This window comes from Pinus tabuliformis, chromosome 2_2 (assembly GCF_031772625.1).
Source record: "Pinus tabuliformis cultivar Carrire ecotype Pingquan chromosome 2_2, CPIR1, whole genome shotgun sequence".
In the NCBI taxonomy this organism is placed as follows: Eukaryota; Viridiplantae; Streptophyta; class Pinopsida; order Pinales; family Pinaceae; genus Pinus; species Pinus tabuliformis.
The window spans coordinates 1138423690-1138444092 of NC_142300.1; positions in this window are offsets into that span (position 1 = coordinate 1138423690).

Below are 20403 nucleotides of genomic sequence, written 5' to 3' on the forward strand. Positions count from 1 at the left end.
TTCAGAGGTGCATCAATTCTCCCGAGGCAATTATATTTTTGACATTTCTCTACAACCATGACACCTGTGTAAAAAGGGAAGGAGGGTTTTCTTCTTTGGCTGGTTTTGGAAAAAAACCTCTCTCAGTTTTTCTAAATTCATCTTTCCTTTCTCAGAAACATCATTTGAGTAAAACCTACCTTGATGTGTGGAACAGTGGATTTGTTGAAATGAAGCGAAATGAAGGGGATAGGGGGCTTCTTAATTCTTGAAGAAATTTTGAGAAGTAGGGAGGGATGTTAGGACACAGGGGAAAGTGGAATTTCAAAGATTGAGTGAGGGGAAGAGGTTCAAAAGGGCTAAACACAGGCCCAACCTAGAAAATTGTCATGTTGTAGCAAGAAACTAGGGCTTGTGGAAAAATGAGGAATTTTGGGGATCTGAGTGATGGGAAGTGTTTAACAAGGTACATTAAGGATAGGGGAAGGTGTATGAACATTAGGATACAAGTTTTACTGATGATTTGACCATTCAAGAGAAATTGCCTTCAAAACCCTAGGAGAGGGAAATGAACCTTACCTAGGCGCGACTGAAGCATGAACAAGGTGTAAAATGACCCATTAGACCCTAACATGATGATGAAAACCCTCTGAATGATGGTACACTCAGCTGAATGGTGACATGGACTGACATTTGGACAACTTTGACAGGAGTAAAAGCAAACCCTAGACCTAGTGCCTAGTGACCAAATTTTGCTTGAAGACTCACTGAAATGACAAAATTTGACCTTGACACCTTAAAATCACTTTGTAAGAGCATGTTTGATCACTGGAGGAAGGCTGCAAAGACTGACACTAACAAATGAACTGGTCAAAATGATTCATCATACATGTGTGCAGGTGTATAATATCAATTTACATGTTTCCAATATCAAAACTAACCAAACTATCTGTTACACTAGTGCTTGCAGCATGGAAATTTCACCTAAACCCTAGATGAAGAGAACTTGCATTTGCGTTCATATTGCCAAAGGAAAAAGGTGAGAAAAATACTTATAATTACTTGTGATCAAGATTAGAATGGAAATAAATAGGTTTTGAAGCTTCAAAATCAAAATTTGGGTGAGTTTGGATGAGTTTTGGGTTGCTCTGGCACAAGCGCAGTGCAGTTCACAGAATTGCAGCGCCATATTCCAAACCACTTTCGGGGGTCTTAAACTACTCCTAATTGTGAGCTTGATAGCTTTTTGGAAATCACTTGAAGTATAATATAATATAGACACCTCAAGCATGTAATTTGGACACTCCATGAGGGAGAAAAATTGATTTCCCAAGGTCACTCCAAAAACTCAAGGTTTCTCTGACAAGAGCGCAATGCCAACTTGCAGAGAACTTTTGGATGCCTTCCACTAATCCAAATAACAAGCTGAAGGTGCCATTGGAAAGCTTAGGATGCATGTTACATAATATAGTCCTTAAGAAGTTCCAGCACCTGTTCCAAGGCCTTGAAAAGCTGTCTTGAAGTCAAGCTGTCTAGAAGCGCAACAACTCTCCCATAGCAAGTGTATTTTGGGAATTTATTTCAAATCATAACACTTGTGCATAAAATGAAGGAGTTTTTTGTTCCTTGGACTATAGAGGACACAAACCTCTTTCAATTTTGTAAAATTCTTCTCCATTTGGTTGGAAACATATTTTGAAGAGAACATATTCCTATGAGAAATGATGAGGCAAGGTTGTGTACTGCAACATTGTCTTATTTGAAATAAAACATTACCTTTACCTTTATCTTGCCTTCCCTAAGCTTCTAACTCCCTTTACCTACTTAATCACATGATGGAAATGCTTTTGGAAACATATGGTATTGTGATGGCACATGGAGTGAAACCTTAGAACATGACCTAAAATGAGGAATTTAACCATTTCATGACCGAAGACACTTAAATGAAGATATGATACCTTGAAGAAGACAATGAACATGATGAGTGATGAAGACCATGGGTAAGTGAGGGGAGCAGCAGTGACCTAGACACAACAACCAATGATCAATTTTTTATTTGAAGATTCACTGAAATGACAAAAATTTGACTTGACACCCTACAACACCTTGTGAGAGCATATTTGATCCAGGTGACAGGCTAACAATACTGACACTAACATTGGCTCCAACTGGGGATGGCAACTCCTTGGAGGTGTCAAGAACACCGTAGACCAGGTAGCCTTATCCTCTGGGCAATGGAGCCGGAATGCAAATACTAAACTCAACCTGAAAACTGATTGACTAACCGACTGACTTGACTATAAAAAACATACTGACTGAACTTACTTATGGACGCAGACCATCGAGATATTAGGGCCTTCACCTCGAGCTTCAAATCTTGATGATAACTGCCCACCTGCTAAAGATGTATATACAATCATGTGTAATGATACCTCTAGTGTAACCAATCTAGCAAGTGGCTACTTACTTGAATTCTGCTTGTACCTTCCTTGAGCAGGTAGAACAAACAAAATCTAGGAAACTCTGAGTGTCCATTGAACACGTGCTCATGATCCATAAATACAAGAAAATTTATCTTTCCAGATGGCTGAAAAAAATTTGCAATAGGGTCTATAATAATCTGGAACATTAGCATATCTTGAAAGTCAGAAGAAATACAAGCACACTCTTCATTTTCTGAATCTGGAGGAAGACCATCATGTGCAAGTGGCTCTAAAACAACCTCTTCTTTATCGCTGCTCTCCTCTTCATAATCTACTTGTAATGTTTGATGATTATTCTCTGCCATAATTACATTGTCTGAAACCTTCACACATGCCAATTTAAAATTATGATTTGCATGAATCTGCCCTTGAAATAGTGCTTTAGAAAATGGATGAGCTGGAGAGACATATGAGTGGTGAGTGTCTAGAGATCCTTGTTCATACATTTCATCAGAAACCTCATCTTGGTCTTCACAAACCTGATCTTGAAATAAAACCTCAGAGAAAGAACAATCTGAAAGAACAAGTGAATGGCTATCTTCATACCTCTCATCCAAAAGATAGGGTTTTGGATGCTCATGGAAAACTTTAAATGCAACAACCACTTCAAGTATATTTGATTCCTCATGTGCTTCAATAGGAAGAATATCAATTTGACTGCCACAAGAATCAAGGGAAACAACTTCTTGTTCACTATTTCCTTGCAAAAGTAGATGATCATTGTCATTAGATGGTTCACTGCTTAAGTTTTCTATACATGCAATTTCAGAATTCTCACTTGGACCAATTTCTTCTTGACTATTAGGATGCAGATCTGTTTCATCTTCAAGCAAAGAAGGAGTTGACGTGTGTTGTGAATGATCCTTTGTATCAAAGCAGATAATCTCTGTTATTTTTTGTTGGGAAGAATATTCATAAAGGGCCTCTATGATTTCATAATCTAGACATTCTTCATCACCAAAAGTTTCTTCAAGGTATTGAATGAAGTTTTCACAGGATTCACAACAATCTTTGAACAACAAGAATGAATGATGAGATTTTCCATAAAACTCAAAGAATGTTGTGTGGAATTCTTTAAGAGAGAATAAGCTACATGGCTTCAATCCTTCATACCATGATCTTGCTTTTCCTTCTAGGGTAGCCATAAACATTTTCATCAAACAATCCTCATGAAACCTGATCATGATCTTATGTATATGCCAATGAAATTTGATTAGATGCATAATAGGCTCATCTTGGCCATCTTGACCTTTAAACTTTAGCAGCCCCGTTTGCCAATCTATACAAGGAATATGATTAGGAAAACCGGGAATATGAGCTTGATTCAAAGGAGCATACCTTTGAGTAGTTGAATCCATTTTGAAAACAGTTAAGTCACCAAGATGTTTTTCAAACTATCGGTTTTGAACAATGGAGTCGCCATGAAAATTATGAACCTTTGGATTCTTCAACATTGGAGTTGCCAGGTGAAAGATGTACAACCTTTCTTGTGTCTAATCAATGTTCACCACCAGAAATCATATCTGATATCTGTCATTCTTTCCCAGGGAAGATATGATCTTTCGTTCCCTGGCAGCGGCGCCAAAAATGTTAGTCCTTACAATCTCCTAGGCTGGATAGGAAATTGACAAGGGTATCCTCAAACCACTTAAACTCAGTAGCTAGCCCTACTGAGCATGAGAGGGATCTCTCTAAGTCTCTTATAAGTGATATGACTTTCAAGCAAATGAATTTTAAGCTAGATATGTGTATTTGTTTGTGAAAATTTGGTTTTTAAAGGGTTTGCTGAACTTAGGGTTTGGAGCCACAAGTAGGTCTAAGCTGTGGGAATACAAGAGCAAGCATAAGAAGGAGCTAGATGTCAGAAGCCATGGTGTAATTTGAGTATTTGTCAGTGTAGTATAGAGATATAATGTGAAAGAAACTAACGAGCATAAATAAACATGAATTCATTAGCCTAGGAAGACAAAACACATAACCATGAAAACCAGATAATAGAGCTTGAAAAACAATAATTTTGAGTATTTTATCACAAGGAATTCATAGAAAGAAGAGATTTAAGGTAGATAAATATGTTTATACCATGAGAAAACAAAAAGAATGAAGTACAAGCACCATGAACTCACTGGGCTAGAGTTTCTTGAAAATAGCTGCAACTTGTGTTTGTATTAGCTAAAAGATGATTACAATGCAAGCCTCCTTTACAAAAAGTTCAACCCTCTTCTCCTGAGGTGAAATAGTACTTATATACTCTCTTAGACCACTTTCCCACCTTCAGGAGTCGAATTCCTTGGTGGAGGAATTGACTCCAAGATTCTCTCAACCAACATGTGAGAGTGAGAAGGTGCAACTCAAACACCTCATGAAGAGTTTGATTATGAGTTTTCTTCTTTTATGAGGCCTAATAAACATAAAAAGCAACCTATGATATGCATTTATTCATGCCTACATCACCTAGCCTCGTAAATTGTGTCATTACACATAGAATCTTGACTTTGACCAAGTCAGACTAGAAACTAGAAATTTTACACAATGAAATTTTACAATTAAAAACACAGAAAGTGCAGAAGTGCAGCGCCAACTTTGAGCTGATTTTTAGGTGCCTTCCAGCGGTCAAAATAAAAATATGAGAGAACGGTCAACTAACCCTTCAAGTATAGTTTCCATAACAATTTTAATTGCTGAATTTGGAGTATGAGAAGACCTTCAAAAATCCATTCTCCCAAGGTCACTCCAGAAGCGCAGCGCCTGTCAAAAAATGGTCTAGAATGCTAGTTTTTTGCCACTTTTTTGCCTTTTTCTCCCAAAATAAGCCATCATTGCAAAATATGGGAAAACGGGTTTTTAGAGGATGGCAATAAATTTCTAAAAATGTAAATGTTTCCTCAAATGGATGCCTGAGGAAAAAGCGCAACGCTTGGAAAGGTTAAATTTCTGAATTTAGACCAAAATTTACCAAAAAACTCAAAATGCTCAAAATTGACTCAAAATTGGAGGGAAGGTGTAAAAATGAGTTTGTTATAGCTTCATGGATGCTTTAGCAAGAATCTCCAAGTTTCCCTCATCTTTTTGATCTTTTTTGGTCTCCTTGAGCTTGTTTTTGAGTTGTTTCACTTTGACATTGGCGATCATGTTTTGAGCTTGATAGTGATGCGCCATGTGTCTGAGCATTTGATTATCTCAGTTTTCCTTCTCCAGGAGCTTCTCTAAGTGTTCATTTACCTTGCTAAGAAAATATTCTTTATTTTGATGTACCTCTAGGGCAATCCTTTCTTCTAGGTCAAGGTCTTCATTGAGCAATATTTGTTTTTGTTCATCTTGCAAAGCTTCCTTGAGACCTCTAGTTATTGGTCTTTTCATTTTCCCTTTCACCTGTGATGCTTCAGGCTCGCTTGATGTCACGACCTCCTTACCTTTGCCAATTTCTTGCATTAACTTAGTCTTTTCCTTTTCTAAGATCAACTCTTTTTCTTTGAGTTGACTATTTTCTTGTTCAAGGAATGATATAATGAACTTTGCTCTTTCCATATTTATTTCCAGCTCCTTGACTTGGTAGTCCTTGTCCTTGATAGTATACTTCATGATTGAAGTCTCATCTTCCTCTTCTGAATCAATAATCTCTAATTCATGCTCAACTATCTTCTTATCCTTTGTTGCCCATGCCTGCCTTGTCGATGAAGAAGGCTTGGCCCCTTTCTCTTTGTGAGAAGAAACACAAGCCTCTACCCTTTCTTATACACTTTGGTGACCTCTAGCTTAGGTATCTAAATATTCTTTGCTGTTTTGCTAGATGACCCCATCTCTGTTTGTTTTTTTGGTGCACTTCGGGACTGAGATGTTGCATTTTCCTCATGCCATGTTAAATTTGCTTCTAAAAAGGCTTCCCAAGCCATACCTCTCTCTGCCAGCTGATGAAGGACAATGGTTTTGATGATATTGTGATGAAAAAAGCTTGGAGAGTTCTCTTTGTCCTTTAATTATATCTTTTCAAACATTTTTGAAATGCTCCTGAACAGGTAATTTCACATGTTGAGTGGCTTTTGAGATGTGAAGTGCATCAAGAGGTGAATATGATAGGTATACAACCTGGAGAATCTACCTTCACAGGTAAAGAACCTCATGATGGTTTTCATTAAAGGGGCATACTTCTCAAGCAAATATCTGAAAGGCATGAGGTGAGTATGTGTATCTCTGTATGGAGTCTTTAAGAAGGGCTTGTAGTTTTCAAGATCTAGACTCATTCCCTTAAACCAATATTCGCCATTGTCTGGTAAACTAGTTGCTAGTGAGATGGAGGCCACTGAAAAGCTAAACTCAATACTAGCAATGACAACAGTCTCTCCTTTCAGTTGTGTAGCTACCCAATCTGTCAGCTGCTCATAAAACCCTGCTTCACTTACCCTTTTACAAAATTCCAAGTAGTGAACATCCTCAAAGCATTGTTTGATGAAAGGATAGGAGTTGATTTGGTTGCAATCTGATGGTTCATATCTGAGAATCCTCCCTCCTTTGTGTTGTCTCTTTCTTTCTGGTGAAGATTCAACCTCCATGATGACACAAAGTCCTAGCAGCAGGAAGTGAAAATAGATGTGAGGTGAGAATGGAAATGAAGTGATATGTGAGATATTTTGACAAAATGATGGGAGGGGTTTTATGAAAGATGAGATGAATTTGAAAACTAATGGAAATGAGTGAGAAAAATAGTGAAAAAGATGTGGCTTCTTGCAGGTGAGACCAAGTAGGTTTATGATGAGATTTGCCAAAAATAACTCTAGGAATGAGCTAGGGTTTTGTTTTTTTAGTGTTTAAACTTTGTTTGGAGGTGGATGAACTCGTCAAAATGACTCATTAGACATGTGTGCAGGTTTATAATATAAATTTACATGTTTCCAATATCAAAACTAACCAAACTATCAATTACACTAGTGCTTGCAGCTTGAAAATTTCACCTAAACCCTAGATGAAGAGAACTTGCATTTGCATTCATCTTGCCAAAGGAAAAAGGTGAGAAAAATACTTATAGTTACTTTTGAACAAGCTTAGAATAGCAATAAATATGTTTTGAAGCTTCAAAATCAAAATTTGGGTGAGTTTGGATGAGTTTTGGGCTGCTCTGGCACAAGCGCAACACAGTTCACATAAGTGCAGTGCCATCTTCCAAACTACTTTTGGGGGTCTTAAAATACTCCAAATTGAGAGCTTGATAGATCTTTGGAAATCTCTTGAAGTATGATATAATATAGACACCTCAAACATGTACTTTGGACACTCCATGAGGGAGAAAAATTGATTTTCGCAAGGTCACTCCAAAAACTCAGGGTTTCTCTGACAAGAGTGCAACACCAACTTGCAGAGCAATTTTGGATGTGTTACACTAATAAAAATAACAAGCTTAAGGTACCATTGGAAAGCTTAGGATGTATTCTAAATAATAGAGTCCTTAAGAACTGCCACCACCTATTCCAAACCCTTGAAAAACTGTCTTGAAGTCAAGTTGTCCAGAAGTGCAGCAACTCTCCCATAGCAAGTGTATTTTGGGAATTTATTTCAAATCATAACACCTGTGAATAAAATGAAGGAGGTTTTTGTTCCTTTGACCATAAGGGACACAAAACTCTTTCAATTTTTTAAATTTATTCTCCATTTGGTTGGAACATATTTTGAAGAAAACATGTCCCTATGAGAAATGATGAGGCGAGGTAGTGTACTGCAACATTGTCTTATTTGAAATAAAACATTACCTTTACCTTTATTTTTCCTTCCCTAAGCTGCTAACTCCCTTTACCTACTTAATCACATGATGGAAATTCTTTTGGAAACATATGGTATCGTGATGACACATGGAGTGAAACCTTAGACCATGACCTAAAATGAGGAATTTAACCATTTCATGACCCAAGACACTTAAATGAAGATATGATTTCTCGAAGAAGACAATGACCATGATGAGTGATGAAGACCATGGGTAAGTGAAGGGAGTAGCAATGACCTATACACAACAACCAATGATCAAATTTTTATTTGAAGATTCACTAAAATGACAAAAATTTGACTTGACACCCTAACAACACCTTGTGAGAGCATATTTGATCCAGGTGACAGGCTAACAAGACTAACACTAACACATAGGAGATGAGTGAGTGCATGTGCATGACAGGCAGTCTATGAACTTATCGTGGTGCTGTGTGCCACTACATGAAACTTTGAAGCCTAAGCACACTCTTGATTGTGACACTCAAGCTAACGAGAGAAACAAAAATAACTTGCACTGCGAACGAGTGCTTGCAATGTAAGAGTCCTCTAATGCATGAGCAATGGGATCGTGAAGTTCCAGTGGAGGAAGTGTGATCTATGTGTGAGATGGGTCTTCAATGCATACAAATCAGTGATGAGGAGCCTTGGGTGATTGAACAATTTCATGATCGCAAGTGAGACTAAGAGAGTGAGGGCTTGACATAACCATCAACTCGGGTTGAAGTGCCTCGACAGTCTTGGGTGTCTCAAATTCATCATTAGGTAGATCATCATAAACCGGTGGCTTTGAAATATCAATTGCAATACATTCATGATCGTGATAAAAAATGGAAGTAACTGGATCATGATCACCACGATAAAAAAAATCAATGAATTCGTTGGCATCCTCATGATCATATGAATCAAACAGAGTGGTAGATGAAAAGAGAACAAAATCATCCTCTGTGTTTCTAGAAATGATAGAAGAAGGATTAAGTGGATTTTCAAGGAGTAACTTATCCTCTCCTTTATTGAATGATGGACTAGCATTCAATGAGTCTTGCGAGAGATCAACAATGGGTGCATTTTTGGATGAAGACACACATGAAAAATCATGGATGGCCACCAAAGAGGTTAGGAAAGAACGGAGGGGGCTCGGACAGAAGGGAGTCATCCTTCGCCGAGTGTTGATGTTCAAGCTCCCACTCATACTCTTCATGAATGACAACGCATGTCGGTTGTGCAACACTAACTCCGTCAGTGGGTTGTTCCTCATTCACAATAAGTGAAGAGCCCAGAATGGATGAACACAAGACAACATCATCTAGAGGAACACCTAAGTGCGAAGACAGAGGTCAGAGAAAAGAATACACATGAGAACTCGAAGGACTCATAACCAAATCTACACAAAAATTGAGTGGAGTGATGTTGGGTGAGTGTGAAGGATGAACAGGTGTGTGAACATGATCCTAAACATCATTAGGCAGTGGCAGAGTTGTTGAATGAGAGGGAGGCAGACAGACAGTTGAGACAGTGCCTGCTCCCACATGAGATTTCACATGTCCACCAATGAAGAATGTTGAGCGAGGCTTGATATCAAGCTTCCTCTTGGGATGGGCAGATTTCTTAAGGCAATACTCAAACCAGTCCCAAAGATAAGAAAATTTCATCTAGCTCCTCGGAGCTTGAAACTGGAAGTCACTGAAGCACTGCTAAAAATCAATAACAGATTCATGCAGAGCCCTTAGTTGTTGTAATAGTTTCGATCAAGATGGTCTGGATCAAAATGATAGAACGTGTCTTCAATAGGATCACAAAAGTGCTCAAATGAGTGCACCGTGTCAGCCGATAGGCTGAGCACCAAACAAAATGGAGATTCACGAAGTGTGTATACAACCAACAAACTGACCTATTCGTCAGAAAACTCATCTTCCTCATGAATCATGAAAATAAAGTTATGTAAGTGCTTAGGCTAGGCCACTTCGCCTTCACCATCATATGTGTGGGTGGACAAGAGATCGAAAAGATTCCTCGAGATGGAGACATCTTCGTGATTCAAAAAACACCTCGGGTGAAGAAGAGTGCAAGACTCCATGAAAGATATGAAAAGGTTCAAACCTAGATGAGAGGGCATTGCTTGTCATCAGGCCCTCCTTCTACCGCTAGAAATGTTGACGGTGCTCGACCTGCCAACATGTCAAGGGGATCTCCCCTGTAAGAAGTCCCAATTAGACCTCAGATCGTTTGGTGTAGGAGTCCCAACAGTGGGTCGTAAGGTAATTCCTTGACTGCGATGTCGCACATAGGCAAGTAAGATAACTCTGTTAATAGCAAGGGTGTGACTGATGTAGTGAGTCAAGGAAGGTGTATGAGAGGTTCTAACACTTCGAAGGGGGAAGGAGGTGAAGGTGAGTTCCAGGTTGAAAGGGATCAGTCCCACTCAGCTAGGAACACACAACACAAAAGGACATGCACAACTTCCAGTGGAGCAGTCCACTCAGATGTGGCAGTCACATCATACAAGGTAAGATAACACGTACAACACTCATGGATCAATTTGAGACGAGTGCGACGATTGTTACAACAAGGTTCATGTGAAAGGTCTGTCTGATGTCTGGTAGAGCAGTCAACACAGCTGGTGACAACATTAACAACATATTCAACATGTTAACAACAAGATGCATATAATTTCATGTGAATCAGTTCATACACAAGTATGTAAGTTAAACAACATATATCATTAAGGCAGCTGGAGCAGTCCAACTACAATAACAACATATGCATGAAAATGTGCTGGCTCTTATTATATAAAGAAGTGTAAGTCACAATCATACAATAAATCCATGTAAACTTGCTAGCCCAAACAATGGAACATTACAACCACATCCACTTGCTCCTCCAAAGAGATGTACTAGCTCTGTGCAGTGGAGAAGCCAAGGCGCGTTACAATATTGTCCAAGCCTTCTTCAAGGTAGTTTTAGTAGAAGCTTGGCTAACGAAAAGCCTATATAATGAGTTACAAGGGACTATCTATAGCAAAGGATGGGGTGACCCTTGACATTCCCCTTTTTTACCATTCAAATACCATCATGACTCTTCACCTACTCTATGACTGTTACATCCACTATTGAGACTCGACTTACACTTGACATGACTTAACATTATAATGCACATGTACCCATGTGAACAATGGCTTGAACAAGCCAAACTAGACATCATTCAGACTTAGACAACCAAAGAAATCTAACTACTCGACATCCTCAAGCTGATCAACAGTGACATATTGATGTCAAGATTGGTAGTCCTTGATAGTCTTCGTGTGTTTTGCTGTGACATCCATCTGAAAATGGAACCTTTCCTCCATAGCATCTGGGTACACTTGTCGGGCTCCTTTTCCCAACTCGTGTGAGAGCATGCGCATTATTGTCTTCAATGTGGCTGGACCAACAATGTACTTGCACATGATGTCTGCACTAATAGGAAAGTTTGGGCTGGTGGCGGCGAGCATCAACTCGTCGAAGTACGAGTCAAGCAACTGTCGGACCTGCTTCTTTGTCTTCGCCTGGGTGAGAGTCCCAAGTGATGGGATCACATGAGTGTGCACTATAACATCCATGCTTTTGAATACTCGTGCATAGGAAGCCTATATGCTAGTGATGAGTTGAGGTAGGTCTTCATAGTTCTCGATCTGACTCTGAAGACGTGCTTGCAGTTCGACCGCATTGGACTTCATCAACTTTGGCAAGTGAAGCGGGGCTCCCTTGTACTTCATCTTCCATGCTTTCATGTTATAAACAACAGCATGTATGTTCTTCAAGATGCATGTTCTTCTCGCACATCGCTGCTACGACCCGTGGAGATGGACAACTACTTAGGGCATGGTACCAAACTTGGAGTACAATGCTCGCATAACTGTATCAAGGGACAATGCTTCATCTAGTATTTCCTTCTTCAGTTCAGTGTGAGCGGACATTGTCACCAAGTCTCCTCCTTGCTTGGCCACTTGTAGTTCCTTCGCCATTCACTCATTCTCAGCTACGAGGAAACAAGCACTTGAGCTAGTGGATTCGGCATAGACTCTAGTTGCATCGGCCAAAGCAGCTGGATGCTTGTGCACATCAATCGCGATCACTTGTTCTTAAAATTGGGCAGGGGATGTTTGGTCCTCTAGAGTTGGTACTCTCTGAGATAGCACAACTCTATGATGAGATTTGTAAAAGGAGATGTTGTGCATCTCTACTTTCAATTGACCACCAAGGATATCTGTGCCTCCTTGGTCATTCGAGACTTGCCCATCATCAAGATGCAATGAAGTGGGTGAGCCAACCTCTTTATGGTGAGGCATGAGGTCGGTGTCCTGTTCCAACTCCTACTACTCCATGTTTACATCCAATTGTTCAAGCACCTATTCTATCTCATGAGCAAAGTCTTGGCCCTGTGATGGTTCACCTTGTTCGCCTGATGCCAGCTATTCATATCAATCAACTACTTGTACGAGCATTGTTTCATCTATCTGCACATGATGTGCCCCCTGATGAATCTGCTACTACTGCGATTCCTTCTCCTATTGGTGTAGCTCTTGTTCTTTCCGTACTTGCTCCCTCAGCTTATGCAAATCCTTCTCTTCTTCTTCCATTCTCTTCTTATCCCTTTGCCTTCACGCTATTCACTTGTCGCGCTACTGCCTCTTCGCTTGAATAGCCATAGCTACTTGTTCTATAAGTGGATTTGCTCAAAAATTTTAGCTTTGCTCCTCCTCCATGTGGTCGACAATCTTCCTCTTCCCTTTGTCATGCATAGGTATGCTTGGCTCTGCTGCCTCTTCTATTATTGCTACTGTTGCTACGGTTGGTTCTCTCCATGGTGCTGCTTCATGCTGCTTTTCTAACTACTCTACGGCGAATCCCACCTATTCATTAGGTCTGGAGGAATTGTAGTAGTACCTCAATGAGTCCTCCTTAGCCCAATGACATGCCCCATGGATCCAGTTGAACTGAACTCTCACACAACGATCCTTCACAATGCAATGTGGGTCATATGGATTGAAGCTTCAGAAGTCGAAAGGATACTTCCTCATCTGTTCTGCTTCGACATCTACTTGCTTGATACTTCGGATCTCATATAAATCAATCCACAATGGAAGAGTGGGCCAAGGTGCCTTCTTCTTCCGCTGCAGTCTAGTGTCAATCCTACTGATATGTGGTATGCTACTTCCTACATGACAAGCAGGTCCAAGGTAAACTTTATCAGAACATGCAGAGACTTCTCCACACTGAACACTCCGATGAACGTGTGAGATGGTGAGGCATACCAATCTGCAATGCCTTCATTGCTTCCTTTGACATGAAGGGTCATGTTTGAGTATCAACTTGTACACTGGGGTGACAAAATGGTCTGACAACCATATGATCACTCTTCTGAAGTTGCATTCAGACAACATCTTGAAATACGCATTCACAACAGTCTCTTCCAGTGACAATGCCCACTCCAAGCCTGAGAACTCATGTTGGGCACAGACTGCATCTAGAATGTAAGCAGACATATAAATATCTGCATGCATGCCCTCGGGTGACTATCGAGCCTTCATGACTTGTTCCTTTAGTTGGTGAGCCAATATGTCTGACCAGTTGCATGGTCTCCCTTCTCTAGCCAGTTGGTCCAATGCGATCACCCAACTCTAAGGAAAGTTTTCAGTGCTTTCTTAGCCACTCAGTAGACATGCAAATATGACCAAGTATTGGTACACCTTCCTCAATATATTTGTCGTGTAGATCTGGTTGGGTGTCATCTTGAAGCAACCTGGCTCCTTTACCCAATCCTTTAGAATGTCTCTAGAGTGAACTCTACTGTTGGGAAAGCTAAATGGAGGGTTCATGACAATCATGGGCTCGGACATTTGATACATCTCATCGTAATCTCGTGCCCAAAAGGTTGTAAGCTTCATCCCACTGACATTGCTCAAGGTCATCATCTCGAGGTCAGTGTGAGAGATGGTCCAGTGAATCATGTCCGTGCATGGGAACGTGGGGTATTTGCATGCAATTCGGTACAAGCCGAACTTATGAATATTCATGTACACCTGATGGTCTTTGAGGTCTTCCCCAAAAGTGCCTGCAAATGTTTCATTCACCTCTTGCCACTTCAGTTTGATGTCCTTGTCTAGATACATCTTCGTATCTTCGTAGATCGGCAAACCAGAGGACATCTGCTCAGCTGCTACTCCAGCTGCAATACCATCAATGTCTTGAGATCCTGTTCTCTTGGAAGCCATTGAGATAGATGAACACCTGAAAGATCTGGAAACAAGAAGCATACATGGCACGAAATATGTCAGTGAAAACAAAGAAAATCTGGGGAAGGACACAACACATACCTATGGAATTGATGAGCAAGATTGCACAAACTTTACTGGAAGGATGAGTGACTGGTTGCCAGAATTGCGTAAAAGGTAGTATGGGCTATCTGGTAGGCAGGGCTGGCTACTGGATCAAAAAAAATGCACAATCCAGTTAGGCAGCTAGCTGCTAGAATTGGGCAATGCGCAATTCCAGCCGGGAAGGATTGCTAGCCTAGGGAAAGATTTGCACAATTTCTTAGGCCAAGTAGCCACTGTCCTCCATAAATGTGAAAAACAGTCTTAGAGGGCAGTGCTGGGAAATAATGCACATTTCTGGGGAGGAAGGTGAGCCTTCCTTCCCCAAATTGTGCAATGCAGCCATGGTGAAGGCAAAGCTTGGGCCAAGGTTGGCTGGACTCACCGATGGGCAACTGAAAGCAACTAAGATAGTAAAATGCATGGTGACACTAAGTGATAGCAGAAGTGATTGGCAATGCATGCAAAACATGAATGAAATATTGAGCAAACAGATCAACATGCATGTGGGTGAGGCAGTTTGCCGGTTGGGCGAACGTCCATGCAAAATAGTTTCATGTATGAGACAACAACGAAAACTCGAAACAGAGCTAGGACAAGCTAGAATACATGTAAATGATAGCAGTCATTCAAAGAAATCAAGCAAACAACACTCACACAAGCGAATACACAAAAATTGATAGAAATTATGAAAAAGACAAGTTGAGGCCACTTACCCACGAATAGCTGAGTCGGATGTGTCGAAGAGTCTTGGATGTGTTGTGGGATGTCATAGCTCCAAGATCTATGGGAATGAATGAACTTTGATGTGTCGAATAAATAAGTTTGGTCTCATGATGCACATGCCACAAATCTAGGAAAAAATGACACTTAGAGGGAAACACCTAAAACAACTTTGCATGTAACCCCCGGTTGCTAAAAATAGATCCTTGAATCATGGGATTCCTTTTTCTTGTTGTATCTTTCTATTCTGGGAAGATCAAGTCATGCATGCATGCAAGTCAAGTTTCCTCGGTCCCGGGTGGAACTGGCCAACCAAACTGTCCATGCATGCAAGTGCTCAACTGCTTGGGAAAAATGTGCATTCCTGGCTGGGAGCTGGTATGACTGCCCAGGAGGTTTGCACAATTTCTGGGTAGAGTAGTTGACTACTACCTAGATTTGCACAAATCCTGCTGGGAGGGTTGGCTTACAGGATTGCGCAATCTTGTAGCCTAGCAGGCTGTCAGAGAGGATTGCATAATTCCTGGAGGGAAGGCTAGTTGCCCTCCAGAAATGTGCAATTTTCAAGGGGAAGCTTCTTAGCTTACAACTAGACCAAGTATGGGTGAGCAACCTGTGAAGGGAATGGATCAACTGTGATCAAAAGGCTGCCTTTGTGTGAGTAAAATACTTGAAGCTTGAGTACTTGATGAAGAAAGACAAAGTGATGTGTAAGGTTGGTAGGGAGGCTCCAAAATAGGTTAAGGAAAATTTTTGGAGGGTGGTTGTAGCTGTTACAACATTTCCATAGAACTTTATCATGTTATGAATCGTCTCTTGTCACTTACAATATTCCACTACTGTCTATGCAGTAGGTTGCCTCAATCATCCAGTATTTACCTTCTCTCATATCAAAATTTCCTTCCAAGAGGAGGAGCTATAGTATGAGACCAAATGTACACTTTAATATGAAGAAAAAGGTTGAACCATATCCCAGAGAGAAGGAAGCTCTTCTTGAAAATGTAGAAATAAAATCTAGTTTTGACTTTGCCTTGGTCAAACTAGATTAAAATTTGAATTTTAATTTCAGTAGAATACTTGGAGGTAGTTAACTCAAGTGACATGGCTTTTGTCACTCAGTTAACTTAGTTAATTTAAGTTGGAGACACTTGAGTTCAGTTCAGTATGATTGATTACTAATTTCGAGCAATCTATTTCAGTGAAGTTGAGTAATTGTTAGTTAAACTAGTTCCAACTATTGGAGAAACTAGTGGACGATCAAGTTGTGTAGTGTAACTTCAATCACACTCAGTGGTCATCCAGTTAACTGATCAATCAACCCAAAATAACCGATGCAGGTAGAGAATTCAAGTCACCCAGTTGAGATTGGAGTTCAAGGGAAGTGTACTATCATTTGTAAACTAATCCAAGTTGTACATGTGGTGCATGTAGTCAAAGGATGGGCCCACAAGAATTCCGCAATCTAATTGAGGAATTTCCCTAAAACATAGGGGCTAATTCCTCAATGAACAATGCAAGGAAATATGAATTTGGAGGCTTGAAGAGTTGGCTAAGTATTGGCCAGGTTTAGTCAGTTAGGCAGAAGATAGAAGATATAGGCACAGGTTGTGCTCAACCATGAACAAACATATTGTATTCACCCATATTATTTGATTAATGCAATATATATAGTAAGGGGTTTTGAGTATTTGTTTTCCCCTAGATAAATCTTTTCGTATGTGTTGAATCTTGATGCATGTGAATGATTTGTGTTCTTAGTCGTGAATTTGCTTCTGCATATTAGTAGAGTAGCTTCTAGTCTTGTGATTTAGTAAATTTCATGAGCAGTTTAGAATATACACATCAATTTCTACATGGTATCAGAGCTAGATTAGAATCTACACATTAATTTCTGTGTGGTATCAGAGCTAGATTCACAGTAGAGAAGAGATTTTGAAGTTGTCTTTGTAGGAGATTTGAATTTGAAGATCAATGTTACAAGTTTTCTCTAGGACTGAGAAGATGGATTTCAATGAACTTAAGCTCGATTATGCTTTGGAAGGCACCAAAAACTTTATGGCATGGAAGATCCGCATGGAGGCAGTATTGGATGACAATGGCCTACTAGAATACATCAAGACGTATGTAGTAAAATCCCAAGCATTTGATGCCTAAAATCTTACTTAGTAGAAGAAAGATGTGGCCAAAGTGAGGAGAATCATATTAGAGGGAGTACAAGATAATATTGTCTTGAATCTCCATGGGAAAGGGACTCCATTCGTGATGTGGAAAACGCTGACAGAGTTGTTCAAGAAAAATGGTGATCACAGGAAGCTGACACTGAAGGACAAGCTTTGAAGTATCAAAATGAAAAATAATGGCATAATTCTATAGTACATGAGTAGGTTTTCATGGTGTCATGATGAACTTGGCGGGATCAGTGTTAATGTCCCTCAAGAAGACTTGGTAGCTCTAGCTCTTTTGGGCCTTCCTAAGAGTTGGCATAACTATCAACATTTGGTAAATGGTAGAGAGGCACTACCAAGTGATTATGGTCTGATTTAGTATAGGAAGAAATAAGGTGGAGTACCAAAGAAGGGACTTCTTCCAAGGGCAAGGATGAGGAGAATTGTGCCTTGGCTGGAAAGGAAAAGAAAGGGAAAGGGAAGAAATCCCAATCCAAAGTATAATCTAGTCAAGGGGGAAAAAACAAGGACTTGTCTAGAATCAAGTGATTTCACTGTCATGAATTCAGGCACTATGCCACGAAATGTCCACAGAAGAATACAAGGAATAATACCTTAGGAGGAGTGGCAGGTGAAGCTTTGGCTTCACAATTTGCATATGACTTCACGCTCATGGCATGCATGGTAAACATAATGATGGGAAGTGTTTGGTATTTGGATAGTGGTGCCTCATTCCATATGACGGGGAACAAATAATTTTTTAGTGATTTGGAGGAGAAATATATCCAAATGCACATCGTTATGGGAGATGATGGAAGGTACAACGCGACCGGATCTGGTACAATCACCTTTAAGAGGGAGTCAGGCTCCCCTCTTAGGCTCAAATATGTGATGTTTGTACTAGGTCTAAAGAAGAATATGGTTTTCATCATGGTGTTGGAAGATTGTGGCTACGTTGTGATATTCTGCAAAGGAAAGCTATTCCCGAGACACATTGCCACGAGACAAGTGAAGCAGATTGGATTCAATTAAATAACCTCTACAAGCTAGATGTGGAAGACTATGCTTCTTTGAGCACGAAGGTAGAGAAAGTGCAGATCTGAGATGTGGTGAATAATGGCATAGAAGAGTTGGCCATTTTCATCATGAAGCTTTGAAGATCATGCAATAGATCACCACGGGCCTCCCCAAAGGAGAAATAGAGAAACATAATACATGCAAAGGGTGTACCTTGGGGAATTACACGAAAGCCACCTTCAATGATTGAGATAGCAAGGTGCATGCAATCCTTAAAAGGATCCACTCTGATGTCTCCAGACCTTTCTCGACAACCTCCACTGCAAAGAAAAAGTATTATGTTATATTTGTAGATGATTTCTCACAGAAGTGTTGGATTTTCTTGATGCAGAAGAAATACCAGACATTCTCCAAGTTTGTTGAATTTAAAGCACTTGTTGAGAAAGAAACTAGTAAGAAAGTGAAGGTTCTTAGGAGCTATAATGGAGGTGATTAGGTGTAGAATGAGTTTAAAATTTTTTGTGCAAAGAAAGGCATTTGATGGGAGTTGACAACACCCCACAACCCACAACGAAATGGGGTGGGTGATAGGAATAACAAAATTATTGTGGTATTATAAAGGGCGATGTTGCATAACCAGGACATACCTTTGCACTTGTGGCTTGAAGCATGCAATACATTGGCCTATTTGCAGAACAAGATTCCTCATCGGAATCTTGGGATGAGTACACCAAAAGAAGATTTTTCGGGGAAGAAACAAGATGTGTCACACTTCAGGATCTTTGGAGCAACAATATATTTCCATGTCTTCAAGAAACTAAGGAAAAAACTAGAGTCGACAGGAGAGTTGGGTATATTTGTGGGGTACACTAATACACCTCACAATTATCGTGTGTACCTTCCATATCTTAGGATGACAATTGTTCATAGATATGTGAAGTTCGATGAAGAAAAGGCAATGAAGTGTTCTCTTGAGAGGGAACTTTAGTTGCATGCATATCATGAGATTTTGAATCCAAAGGAAGAACCTCAAGAAGTTGTGGAGTAGCCACAAGCAAAGGAGCAGAGAGTAGAAACAACCACTCAAGAAGAGACATCTAGAGAAGGAAGGAAATGAACCAAAGAAGCTAATAGATTATTGCATGATGTTAGAGAGAATGTGGGACCATTGAAATCATAGCACATGTAGAGGAGGTTACCTGATCTGTACACTAACTACATGGCTCTGATGGCTAAGCTAGTAGAGACAAAACCAACTTAATTTGAGGAAGCAATAGAGTAGCATGTATGGGTTCATTCTATGGTAGATGAATATGATTACATTGTTAGAAACAATATTGGAAGTGGTCCCAAGACCAGTAGACAAATCAATGATAGTTCCAAGATGGATTTACAAGGTAAAGAAAGCAGCAAATATAAATATAGAGAAGCACAAGGCCAAATTTGTGGCCAAGAGGTACTGTTAGGTAGAAGGGATTGACTATGAAAAGACCTTTGATCCTGTAGCAAGTTACTCTTCCATCATATCAATTCTTTCTCTAGCTGCACATATGGGGTGGAAGATCCACCAGATGGATGCGAAGACAATATGTTTGAATGGAGTTATTGAGAAGGATGTGTACATTGAACAACCTGAAGTTTTTGAGACCTTCAACAAGAGCCACATGTGTGTAGAATCAAACGAGTGTTGTATGGGTTGAAGCAAGCACCTCATGCTTGGTGCACCAGGGTCGATAGATACCTCACTGGGTTGGACTTCACCAAAAGTAAAGCGGATGAAAACCTTTACCACATTTTGGAAGAAGGTAAACTGTTGATTATTATCTTATATGTTGATAACTTGATTTTGACCGGTGATGAACAACTTATCAGGTCTTGCAAGGAGGACCTTGCAAGAGAGATTGAAATGAAGGACATGGGTCTTAGTCAC